The sequence below is a fragment of the Sinocyclocheilus grahami genome, unplaced genomic scaffold, assembly GCF_001515645.1.
Source record: "Sinocyclocheilus grahami isolate Dianchi unplaced genomic scaffold, SAMN03320097.WGS_v1.1 scaffold508.1, whole genome shotgun sequence".
Taxonomy (NCBI): Eukaryota; Metazoa; Chordata; class Actinopteri; order Cypriniformes; family Cyprinidae; genus Sinocyclocheilus; species Sinocyclocheilus grahami.
This window is the reverse complement of record NW_015505687.1, coordinates 78878-92883: the sequence shown is the minus strand read 5'-3', so window position 1 is coordinate 92883 and position 14006 is coordinate 78878. Positions and strand designations below refer to the sequence as shown.

Genomic DNA, 14006 nt, shown 5'->3' with positions numbered 1-14006 from the left:
GTTGCGTACATAATGAAATATATGCTAAATGGCTTCAACAAATAGATTTTTTTAAGTTTAGTGCCATATTTACTGTTTGTCAGGAATGAAAATGAGGCTATGAGGGTAGAAATACAGTGCGTTCAATGGGATGTTCAGTGCATTGTTTAACAACATACTGATTGAAACTTTCAGTTGACAAAAACTCCATAAAACAGTTATTTGATCTAGTACCTTTATACTGTATGTACCATTGTAAAGTCTCCCTCACAGCCTTGTTTTAATCTATATAAAACTCAATATGGACTAAGGTCCATTTTTCAATTTTGGGTGAATTATCCCTTTAAATCATCCTTTTTCAGGTTTTTTCGTGTTTATTCTGTGGATGTTTTTCTCTCTAGAATAACATTTCTTAAATGGTGAGGAGCCTATTTATGTTTGAACGCACCTGAAGGTCAGAATATAGTCTGTGTGTTTTTGTGCTCTGTAGGAGTCCAGGTGCTCCACTCTTTTGTCACATGACCCGACTGAGACACACGTATCTCTGTACTGTGACATGTGAATTGCAGAGCTCGAGAAAACGACAGTCCTTCTCCATTGAAATCCCTCAGAAAAGGTTCATTGTTGTTTGAAGCGATGTACCTCACTGCTCTGCTGCCTGTACTGCACTGCCTTCAGCCCTGTAGTTAGGGAAATGAGTCACGGTTGCTAAGGAAATGGGTTGGTGTGTGGTTAGATTGAGTAGACATCTAAGGTTGTCCTTGATGAGAGTTTCTCTGCTCAGAAAATGGTGGATTCTGTCTTCTGCATTTTGTGTGCTGTGTATTTCATCGACGTTTTATTCTAGTGCCCACTCACTCCGACCGCCTTTATCACCACAACAATACAAAAATCAGCTCTGTTAACACGCCGTCTTTCACATCATCACCTAATGTGCATGTGTGTAGCTTAAGGTTAAAATGATGAAGTGTGTTTCTTTGCAAAAGCGTATGATCTGAACGCGTTCAGTGAGTTTTTTGTAACGTGAGCTTGGAGATGTCATACTGTCGCTTCTCTGTGGTTTTACAGCAATTGTCATTAAAGGTTCTTCCTTCGACCTTAAGGGAAGAAATTTACATTTTAATTTGTGATCTTATTGGTACAATATATTGATGCATTTATCTGTGCGTGTGTGGGAATTAGAGAGTGACCAGAAAAAGGGTGTTAAAGAAGGTGATTAATGTACAAGATTGCAATTTCCACTTAGCTAATAATCAACCTTTCAGCTTCCCTCACACACACACACACATCACTGGCTAAACTGATATAGCATGTTAGCGAATAAACTACATATTCCTGGTTATAATCTGACTTTTGTGTGTGTTCCAGTATCCACCACAGAAAAAGGGAGTGAATCACGATATCGTGCAGGGAAACACACAGACATGTACTTTCTGCATGAATGTTCCTGCATAGCTCCACACAGATGCACACAACTGCAAAAACACTGTTGATTCTGCACGCACACATGCACACTTAGTTGAAACAGTGTAATGTAACACCGGGGCACCACTTTCTGACACAACGACTGCTTTCATTGACTGGAAGAAAAACAGGAGAGAATGAGAACGATTGATACGTGGAGTAAGACAAAAGATTTCTATTTCAAATAAATATTGTTCTTTTGAACTTTCTATTCATCAAAGATTCTTGAAAAAGATATATCATGGTTTCCACAAATATATTGCGCAGCACACCACTACATATACATGAACATGGATGTCTTTGGCATTCTGTTATGCCTCACACTGTTTTTTAAAGTGTGTTAAAGAGTTAGTTCACCCAAAAATGAAAATTAGACTGTGTTTTACTCACCCTCGAGGCATCCTAGGTGTATATGACTTTCTTCTTTCAGATGAATCCAGTCGCAGTTATATTAAAAATTGTCCTGGCTATTCCAAGCTCTATCATTGCAGTCAGCAGGTGTTGCAGTTGAACAGTCCACAAGTCAAATAAAGTCAAATAAAGCTCACACATTCATAATAAAATGTGCCTCACACGGCTCCGGGGGGTGAATAAAGGCCTCCTGTAGTGAATCCATGTGTTTTTGTAAGAAAAATATCCATATTTCAAACGTAATAAACACTTTTCTCTCACTTCCGGTATCTGTCATATGCGGAAGGCGATCCGATGGATGACACCGCACGTATGCGCAGCGCACGCCTCTGAGGTATGCTAGTCTCGCGAGTTTGTTTGTAGGAGCAAAGGAAGCAAAGTTTCCTTACTTTAGCAAAGGAAAACCAGTCTCCTCTTGGTTCATATCAAAATCCTCCGACATTTGTCTTTGCAAATCCTCAGTTTACTTCTAATTCGTGACCGGCATTTTGTTTTGTTCTCTCTCCGCATTCGTCACTAATCACACAACGCCAACATCCTACGTCATCCACTGGAACGGCTTCCGCGTATGACAGATATCGGAAGTGAGAGAAAAGTGTTTATTACGTTTGAAATATGGATATTTTTCTTACAAAAACACATGGATTCACTACAGGAGGCCTTTATTCACCCCCCGGAGCTGTGTGAGGCACGTTTTATTATGGATGCGCACGCTTTATTTGACGACTTGTGGACTGTTCAACTGCAACACGCACTGACTGCAATGATAGAGCTTGGAATAGCCAGGACAATTTTTAATATAACTCTGACTGGATTTGTCTGAAAAAAGAAAGTCATATACACCTAGCATGCTTTGAGGGTGAGTAAAACACAAGCTAATTTTCATTTTTGGATGAACTAACCCTTTAAGGTAAAAGAGTCCAACTTGAGTTGAGATCTTTATAATGAAAATGATAAAACGAGTCTTGAGACCCCTGAATTTGACTCTGTTACTTTACGTTCTAGAAGGAATGTATTTTAAACCAACTAAATTATAATATAAATTATTATAATTGTCTAGTCATTCAGGCAACCCACGGATTAGTTGATTTTGAAAAAGAATATTTTTGCACATCCCTAGTATTAGGAAGCCTGTTAACATAGAAAAACATTAGGCTCAGACCTTGAGAAACTAGCTGGGGATATTTAGGAGGCAGAAATGAAAATCAGTGCACATGCAGAAAGACAGACAGTCAGATGAGTCAGCCATTTAAGTCGTGATGGTGGCTCCTAATGAAAGAGAAAGACCAGATTGCCGGTAGTAACATCACGTATAATTACACGCGCAGTAATCAGATATTGGAGGTGTGGAATGGTTGGGTGCCCTGACTCTAACCTCAGATGGAGGATAATAATGCCCTCCTGTGCAATACTTACCTGAACTACTCATCACATCGCCCCAGCTAATGATATTCTGCAGAGAGTGTGAATGTTTATTTGTAATTTACTAGTCTGATCTGGTTGGGTGTGCAGATACTTTCAGCCATCTGTCGTAATGGCGCCTTTCAAGTGCACCTGGGAAACATGTTCCTCCAGGCATTCGTTGTGTGTTCATTATTACAACATGTCATGCATTCAGAGTCTGAGACATAAACAAAAGAAAAGCATTATAATTCTAAACAGCAAACCCAAATAACTACAGTTGGATTCAAAATGATAAAGAATTATTATTTCTATCACTTATTTATATATGGTATCACAACTAAATGTGTAGCAAACCATGAAATTTGAGTGTTTAACACCATTCGCTACAGACTTGCTTTCCACTGTCTGATCTCTCTATAGATTATAGATGATATGATATTAACTATATTTTAGATCAGTGTCCGCCATGTTTCGCATTGACACAGCCCTTCCAATGTCACAACTTGTGCATTATCTACAATTCTGTGTTCCCCACTCATAAATATGACTTAAGATACCATTCATTTGCAATATCCACCTGGAATACTTTATGTAAGGGATAATCAATGGCTAGCCGTGCACTAAAGGATTTTAAATGCATGACGTGGTGGCAAAGAACCGCCCGACGCGAAGCGCATTTAAAATCCTTTAATGCACGGCTAGCCGTTGATTATCCCACTTATTCCATGGTCATTTGCCAAGTTATAGACAAGTTAAAGTATCAGAATCAGAATCAGAATCAGAAGAGCTTTATTACCAAGTATGTTTACACACACAAGGAATTTGACTTGACGACAGGAGCTTCCAGTGTAGAAGAAAGTACAAACATAGTGCAGACATACATGATAGTGCAGACAGTATTGTACTAGTATCGCTCTTTGCAGCACAATATTTGACCGAATGGGTAAAAATTACAGTTATTTTCATCAGTTAGCTCTAGCATTCTGCCAGCTTCAAATCAGACACAGCTGAAATAGTGTGGTAAGATCACATTTATTTGAATTAATTATAGCATGTATTTCAATGAATTATCGATCGAGAGCGAGCGAGAGAGAGAGATGACAGTTGTGTGTACCTGCGTGCTGCGTCTGCGCATCTCTCTCTACAAACAATTACTTCAAAAACAGTGATTTTATCACCTCGTTGCTGAGGAATATAATGTAGCGATCTAGTATCTAGGCTATTTTATTAATAAAAATTGCGGGGAAGCGTTGACAACAAGTTTATGTGTGTGTGCAGCGCAATCTGCGATCTCTCACTCTCTCACTCTCTCTCCCTCTTGCTCTCTCTGTGTGTGTGTGTGTGTGTGTGTGTGTGTGTGTGTGTGTGTGTGTGTGTGCGAGTGATGTGTGTTGGTTAGTGTGCATCAACTAAAGCAGCGCATTAATATGGAAGGCTGATTAAACTGACTTGGAACTACCTGTGCATTAAATGGTTTTACTGCATACCCGCCAGCCAATCAGAATCCAGTATTCAGACAGACCATGGAATAAAAGACTTTATAAGACTCTTTATAAGAGTATAAGACTGACCCTAGAATGAAGGGGCCTAATTTTTGCTCCTTTGGTTAATAATATTTAGATTTTTTTTTTTGATTGGTTGATGGTACCACAAAGATGCAAGGATCTGAAAGGACAGTCCTGAGCCCTTCACTGGTGACTATCCTGAGCTATGACGTCACAAACAGCTCGCTGGGAAATATTTTCACATTTTCCACAAGGGATGCACCAATATTACAATTCTGGCTGATATTAATAAGCCAATAAATATTGTCCTGTTTTGCCTGATAACTGATAAATGGCCAATATTAAAATGCTGTAGGTTTGTGTAAATAAAAATTAAAACGCTAAAAATCAATAATTTTAAATGCTACAAGTAAATTTAGGCAATATCAACATTATAATGTGCAGCGTGAAAAAAGGATACATGTAACATTTATATACTGTATGTGTAAAGCCCGGCTCACACTGTGCGATTTTGGCCACAATTTGGTTGTCTGAGACAAATTTTGGAAATCCTAAAAGATTCCTATAATCCTAGGCTAAAATCTGGTGAACAGTACAACAAGAAGAAAAACTTATTGAGTTTATTTATTAAGAACCAGGATGTTTAAACTCAAATAACAAAATTACCTTAAGTTCGCTCTGTAAAACTGGAAGTCCATAAAGTACTTTTTTGCCCAACCATGACTTGCTCCACACATGTCGTCTTCGTTTTTTTTAGGTTTTTATTATCAAGGCATGTAATAAACAAAACTAACGCTACATATTGCTTTTGTTTGCAAGCTACCATTATAGCGAGAGAACGCGGGTCACAGATTGATGACGTAAAACTCTGGACAAGTCTTGACTGTCGTACAGTCTGACATTATGACAAATGAGATCCTGCAGTGTGACATGGGGATCATGTTCGTATAGTGTGACAAGCAACAATCGCAAAGGACTATTAAAAATCGCACAGTGTGAGCCCATCTTAAATTACAAAGATGTACCTAGGCCTGGGTGATAAAACGGTATCGATATTTATCGACGGTACACCTTCTTCGATATCGATAGAAAAATTGTTCAATATAGCGCACGATATAGGCATGTACTATGAGTGACGCAGACAGCACACACAAACATGAACACATGCTGAAATGAGTGCTGTGCCTGCCTGTGATGAGGAGATGGTGAATAAAGAATGAATATTAGTCAAATTTAAAATAAGCATTTACATTTAAATGTTAGGTGTGCATCAGGGAGGGTCATTACTGGCGCGCGAGATGCGGTGATGATGTAAGTGACGTTGTTGCATTTAAATGTTTTGTTAGTCTAGACCAGGGGTGGTGAACGTCGGTCCTGGAGAGCCGCAGCCCTGCACACCTTCTTCGATATCGATAGAAAAATTGTTCAATATAGCGCACGATATAGGCATGTACTATGAGTGACGCAGACAGCACACACAAACATGAACACATGCTGAAATGAGTGCTGTGCCTGCCTGTGATGAGGAGATGGTGAATAAAGAATGAATATTAGTCAAATTTAAAATAAGCATTTACATTTAAATGTTAGGTGTGCATCAGGGAGGGTCATTACTGGCGCGCGAGATGCGGTGATGATGTAAGTGACGTTGTTGCATTTAAATGTTTTGTTAGTCTAGACCAGGGGTGGTGAACGTCGGTCCTGGAGAGCCGCAGCCCTGCAGAGTTTTGCTTCAACCCTATTCAAACACACCTGAACAAGCTAATCAAGGTCTGAAGGGTTACTAGGAAGCTACAGGCAGGTGAGTTTTTTCATTAGGGTTGGAGCTGAGTTCAGCAGGACTGCGGCTCTCCAGGACAAGTGTTCGCCACCCCTGGTCTAGCCCACGAGATGTGCCACTGCTGTGTTATTCATTCAAAATATTAGAGAAATATAGAAGCTCAATGTGGAGAAGATCTTGAATGGGTTAAAACCGAAACCAAGCCATTCACACAGAACGCATATTCAGCGCATTTTTTAGACGGACAAATATGACTGCTGCGCTCGCGTCTCACACAAGAGATGTATAGATAGCCATGCAAAGTTAAAACAGTTTAAACTTTTAGAAAACACGTCACGAATTTGTGGAGGTTTATTCCTTTTCACTGCGTCTCATATGTTTTTAAATGCAGTCTGTGTGAATGGCGAATTTGGATTAAACAATGCATTAATACATGATGCCGTTTTGTTCATAATTGTTTATGCAATTTATGAAATGATATTTGATTTTTATGAGTTAATTTAGACGTAATGCACGTTTTTATAGAGTTACTTCCTTGCGTTGACAATTTAAATGTGCTGCATTATTTTGCTCATTGCGCCCTCCTGTGGCCTCAGGAGACAATTAGACCTATACAATAAAGACCTAATTAATCTGCATATAAAACATTAGAAATTAGATATTTGTTTAATTTTTATTGTGTTTGATTGTTAAAACAAAAAATATTTGTTGTTTGTCCCAATAAATTGTGTTAATTATTAGGGGTGCTCCGATCAGAGTTTTTGAGGCCGATCACCGATCGCTGATCTCAGACAGCAGTATCTGCCGATACCAGTCACCGATACTGATCTTTTTAAAGCCTTCTTTTTATCATTTATAACCATATATAGTGATACTCCAATCAGGATTTTTAGACATTTATTCAGGGCCTGAATTTCATTTTTGAAAATGGGGGGAATTCCCCTGTTAGGTGACTCTTGTGAGAGGGGAAGCAGCTTTCACACAGGAGTCTGCTACTGAATCATGGCTGTTTACCACAAAAACAACATTTATCCATTATTTTGATTTCAAATCCAAACATTGTCACTGAAAATGCTTTTTCAGCATTGCAATTCTTTTTTACACAGTACAGTAATACAATCTTTAACAGACATATTTAAACACAATAAATATAAGCAACACATCATTCAATGCATTTTAATTTTGCGTTTACTTCTAGATTTATACATTAAGTTGCTCAAGCAAGTGGTAAAACATTTAAACTACTTTTCTTACGTTATCACAAACTTACCATTGACAGAAATAGTCAGCTCTACTGCCTTTCCTTTTGCATTTAAATCTGTATTACAAGCAATCCTGCCATTCATAAAGAACTTTGTTTTCCTACCTCCACGAGTGCATCTATTATTGCCTTGTTTATCTAAAAGTGCTCTTTCCCTTTAAACCTAGACAAAAAGCCATGTGTTGACTGTGAAACACAGTAGACTTTAATAATATGCATTTATGGTGTAATTGCTACATTTTCGTGTCAATCCATGTTCATACTGAAAACAATGCGCTGTTACTTTAATTCAGCGCTTGCAGCACAGCAATAGTCTCGATGTGGAAGCGATCTCTGCACTGCTGCAGACGCACCGCTACTGAACGCACTGCCGGACCGCAACCGTGTGCAGTGAACGCTTTAATCCGTTAACATGAGCGTGGAAAAAATACACACCTCATACACACTGCAAACTGAGTAATGTGAACCTGGCTTTATGTATGTGTGCTGCGAGTGTGCATGAGCACACGGTCTTCAGGAGAGCGCGTAGTAACGATGTGACACTACCTTGATTGTGCAAATGACAATTCCTGTGTCAACTGTGCAGCGTGCAGCTCGCTTATAGACAGTGATGTGTGGTGATGTGTGGTGATTTGTGGTGATTTGAACCATTTGCATATTTTAAGAGAGAAAGAGAGAGAGCATGCGGTGATTCACTCACGCTGTTTGTGAAGTTACGTCTCACACAAGGTTTTCAAATTACTTTATAAGTTATTTAATGAAGAGATATAGCATTATAATTATTTCACCCACGCCGGACAGAGACTGAGACGGCGCCTCTGCATGTCGTGCCAAACCTCTCACGGCAGCGTCATCAGCTTGAGATCGTTTTTTTGAGATCGACCTTTTTAGAGACCGCCGATCAATCATCCCAAAGCGATTATCGGCCGATAGTGATCGGTAGCCGATCAATTGGAGCACCCCTATTAATTATCATTCTTAACACATGCACAAATAAATGTAAACTAATTAATTTAAAATAATTTAGATCAAGAATCTTTTTATAATCTGATTGTGATTCCCAGAATTGAAATCAGTTGGATTGTGAGGTGCCATCAGCTTCCCACCCAGTCTCATGTTTAGAGCAGCTTGGATCATGCATTGTTCATGCAGCAGCTCACTTTGTGTTATCCATTATTTTTTAAATATGTTTGCAACATCATAATATAATCAATGTTTACTAGGGTTGTAACGGTACATGTATTCGGTACGGGTCTTTTGGTTCAGTACGCATGTGTACTGAACAAACACAGCATTGGTTAACCACTGCATGAGCGTAACTTCATTGGAAACTTCCACTTTTAGATATTGTTACTTTTGATAAAAAAAACAAAGTCTCATCCTTCAAATCATGTTCATTTTTTTTTCAGGAAATTCAAACTATAGAAATGCCACACATCTTTGATGTCGCGTGACAGATCAATAAATGCCTCAGTTCAAACGGCAGCGCATCATCCCTTCCTATTTACTAGTTTTAACATGAAATAAACATGATTGAACATCTTGTGCCTCATGTAATCGCCCAATCAGTGTTTCAACCGTGGAAAGACGTCAATAAAACAAATTGTAAACAAAATGTCACGTATAGGGATGTAACGATTCACTCAACTCACGATTCGATTCGATTCACGATTTTGATTTCACGATTCTATTCGATTCTAAAAAAAAAAATTATTTTATTTTTTTTACAAAATGAGATTTAAGACAAATGATAAATTAAATGTGTCCTTTTGTTATTGCTTGGACAAAATGTTGCACATTTCTTTGTAAAATTGAAATATAACTATAATAATATACTAATATATCACTTGCATATTATTGCTCTTGTGTTGGTTTTGATTGCTTCTGTTGTCCTCATTTGTAAGTTGCTTTGTACAAAATTTAAATATAATGTAAATGTAAATAACAAAACTAAACTGAAATTTCACGATTTTGATTTCACGATTCTATTCGATTCTAAAAAAAAAAATTATTTTATTTTTTTTACAAAATGAGATTTAAGACAAATGATAAATTAAATGTGTCCTTTTGTTATTGCTTGGACAAAATGTTGCACATTTCTTTGTAAAATTGAAATATAACTATAATAATATACTAATATATCACTTGCATATTATTGCTCTTGTGTTGGTTTTGATTGCTTCTGTTGTCCTCATTTGTAAGTTGCTTTGTACAAAATTTAAATATAATGTAAATGTAAATAACAAAACTAAACTGAAATTTTAAGAACATTTATGTGTGAAACTACATAAAAATATCTGCATGAAACAGCGGACGAGCTGAATGAGATGCAGATTCACTCTCTGCCAGCAGGTGGCGCCTAAAGCGTTTCCTTGGTTTCCACTGTAAACAAAGCAGCGCTGCACTTATGAACTTTAATATGCATTATACAGAGGCAAGATGAAAAGAAAAAATACCATCTAAACTTTTCTAAAGACATTAAGTTCCCCTCAGACATGCATTCATATAAACTCCTACCCCTAAATGAATCGCGATTTGTTTAGCATCTCAACCGATTTGAATCGTCACATATTTGAATCGATTTTCAACCGGCTCGCGGTTAATCGTTACATCCTTCGTCACGTAGCAATTCATTTACCTCAGGCAAGGCATCAGTGTCCACAAATCGTTAATTCTAGGGATGCACGATATATCGGCGGCCATATCGTTATCGGCCAATAAATGCTATTTTTTATATTATCGCTATCGGTCCGATAACAAAATTAGGTCAATATCTTTAAGCCGATAAATAATGTATTATTTCCGCTGGTTGAACCACTTCACATGCTTGCTGCTGGCCACTAGGGATTTGATCGTCGCTTCTGTGACGTCGCACAAAGCAGACGCGCGTGTTACAAGAGCTGCTGCTAGAGAGAAAATAAGATGTCAGCGGTGTGGGAGTTTTTCGTTGTGAAAAAACAGGACACCAGACTTGCAATCTGCAACAGCTGCTAATGCGAGGGGGCAGTAGAACTAAAAACTTCAATACTACTAATTTAATAAGCCATCTGAAGTTTCGCCATCCCGAAATTTATAAAGATTATCAGACGAAAGTCACTGCCAAACAAACAGCGTCACCCACTACCAATAAGCCGGTACAACAAACACTTGACAATATGAAGAAATTTGACAAGGACAGTGCCAAAGCAAAAGCCATCACATGCAAAGTTATGGAAATGATTGCAATTGATGACCAACCTTTCAGCATTGTTGAGGATTTTGGATTTCGTTGGCTTATCGAATTTATTGAACCGCGCTACTCGCTCCCTAGCCGGCGGCACTTCGCTGACGTTTCGCTCCCCGCTCTATACAGTGAAGTGGCAGCTCACATCCACATACTTTTGGGCAAAAATGTGACAGATATAAGTTTCACTACTGACATATGGAGCTCTGACGTAAGTCCAGTGAGTATGTTGAGCCTTACTGCTCAGTGGATTGAGGAAAACTTTGAGATGAGGAGAGTAATTTTGCATGCGCAAGAATGCCCAGGCTCTCACACCGGCGCTGCTATAGCGAGGGCACTCGAGAGCATGTTCGTTCGGTGGAACATAACTAAAGATATAAAGATATGGGTGCTGCGAGATAATGGCCGCAATATGGTTAAAGCCATCGAAGACTGTGGATTGAACAGTCTTGGCTGCATGGCTGCATGTCTCCAGTTAGCCCCCAGCCCTAGATGTACCTTTTAGTTTTTGTACCTTAGGATACCACCCCAGTAACAGATTTGTACCTTCTTTTTCTGATAGCGTTAATGTAGAAATAGGGGAAATGATTTGTGTGAATCCTATAGCAGAATGGACAGATTTGCTTGAGGAGGCTGTTTAGGGTGGAGCCACATGAGGTCATTATAATTGTTACAGTCTGTTTCCCTTTTATGGTCGATTTCATATGTTTCTATAGTTATAGTGTTTATGGCTGCTCTACTGTGTCTGTTTTGCAAAACTAATTTAATTCATGGGATGAAATGTGATGGTGTGAACAGATTGGCAACACTTACTGTGAGAGTTATAACACTCCATCCTGATAAGGCAATATGCTGAAATTGACTATGTGCCACCTACTGCAAAATCAAACATTTTACTCATTCTTGTGGGCTACCAGGAAATGCAGTCAGGAGTATTAATCATTGAAAATAATAGGTTTATTGAAACTTGTACAGTTTTGTAGGCCGTAGCACTGGACATGGATTAGGTACAAATGCAAGTCTAAAACAAGCTGGGACTAAATTGCTTTTCTATGCACTAAGACAAAACTTGAAAATGATCCATTGGCGGTCTGCTGAGGTCCAGAATTAGAACAACTGCATGCAGGATTTAAAGGGTTAATTACCCAACATAAAAATTCAGTCAGGATTCTGACTTCCATTCTATGGACAGAAAAAGAAAAATCTTTGACATTTTTGAAAATATCTTCTTGGGTAAACTACACCTTTAAATCAGAGGGGATCTATATTTTTTCCATGTTGCTTTTTTGAATATTTGCCAATATTGTGGTGACTTCATCATACTGTAGGTGAAAGGAAGGGCGCGGTAATTTTAAAACACATATGTGACCCTGTCTGTGAAATCTAGGCTAAAGTCTCAAAATCTAATTATGAGATAGCAAGCATCAAAGTTTGATTTCAACCATTAATTTCACTATGATTTCAATCTTTGACATGACCTTACTCAGTCAATATTAAAGATATAAAGGTTATATTTTCACAGAATGTTCTACATCTTTATGAAGGATAATTTTATGTAGAAAACAGTAAATCACAAAAAATGACTTTAGCTGGGTTTTCACAGGCATGGTCACATATTCACATATTCATATTCATCTCCACCCACAGCAACACTACCAGGATTCCTTTGTAGCTTGACCTTGCCCTCACACAGCAGGGTTGCTATTGTCTGTGTTTCCGAAGGATAACAGTTATGTCTCTTTATGAGAGTGATGCTGGAATATGTTTCCTTCAAAGAGACTATTTCTGTCTGCATTAACCAGACTGCATCTGTGATTCACCAGAGAGAGAGCATGCAAAGACAGATGAGGCAGAGTTGATCTCTTGATAAACAATAGTCAACATTCTTTAAAGTCACCATAAAATTATGTAGGCCCCAGCTGCTCATTGTGCAGTTCATGTGACACACTTTTGTTATTGTGTAAACAGTAATAAAGGAACCTGCAGTACAGTGTTACTTTCCAGAATACGCTCTGCATGTTTCACAGACAGTTTATGTTTTTATAATGTTTATGTGTCAGGCCAGTGCATTTATGTGAGTTAGGACTGTCATAAGATGAATATTGCTTGGCATTTGTGATGTTATAGACAAACACAGTCTGCTGAAACAAATAACATAAACATTGATACGTTTTCATGTCTCTATTGAACACACTGTTTAAACATTCACATTGCAGGGTGGAAAAAGTGTGTGAACCCTTGAATTTAATAACTAACTGAAGCCTCTGGTTATATAACCCACACCGGAAATTCACTTTGAGTGCAGATCAGACCTGCAAGGCAGGAAGAATTTTGGCCTTAGTTTTGAAAGTCATGGTATAAACAGAATAGCAAGGTCTTTACTGACATTTTTGTATTGTTGTACAGTAAATACGATCATACCTGGTATGATTTTTTTTTAGTAAATTATTGTTTTAGTTCAACTGAAAATTAAATAATGTGCATGCAATTAGTTAATTCTTAACACATGCACAAATAAATGTAAACTAATTAATTTAAAATAATTTAGATCAAGAATCTTTTTATAATCTGATTGTGATTCCCAGAATTGAAATCAGTTGGATTGTGAGGTGCCATCAGCTTCCCACCCAGTCTCATGTTTAGAGCAGCTTGGATCATGCATTGTTCATGCAGCAGCTCACTTTGTGTTATCCATTATTTTTTAAATATGTTTGCAACATCATAATATAATCAATGTTTACTAGGGTTGTAACGGTACATGTATTCGGTACGGGTCTTTTGGTTCAGTACGCATGTGTACTGAACAAACACAGCATTGGTTAACCACTGCATGAGCGTAACTTCATTGGAAACTTCCACTTTTAGATATTGTTACTTTTGATAAAAAAAACAAAGTCTCATCTTTCAAATCATGTTCATTTTTTTTTCAGGAAATTCAAACTATAGAAATGCCACACATCTTTGATGTCGCGTGACAGA

At 38.0% G+C, this 14006-nt stretch overlaps 1 protein-coding gene across 3 annotated transcripts in view; it reads left to right on the top strand.

Annotated features, from left to right (window-relative positions):
- Positions 1–14006, top strand: part of LOC107554606 (adenylate cyclase type 2-like) — a 45417-nt gene that overhangs the window by 541 nt on the left and 30870 nt on the right. The window lies entirely within an intron of this gene.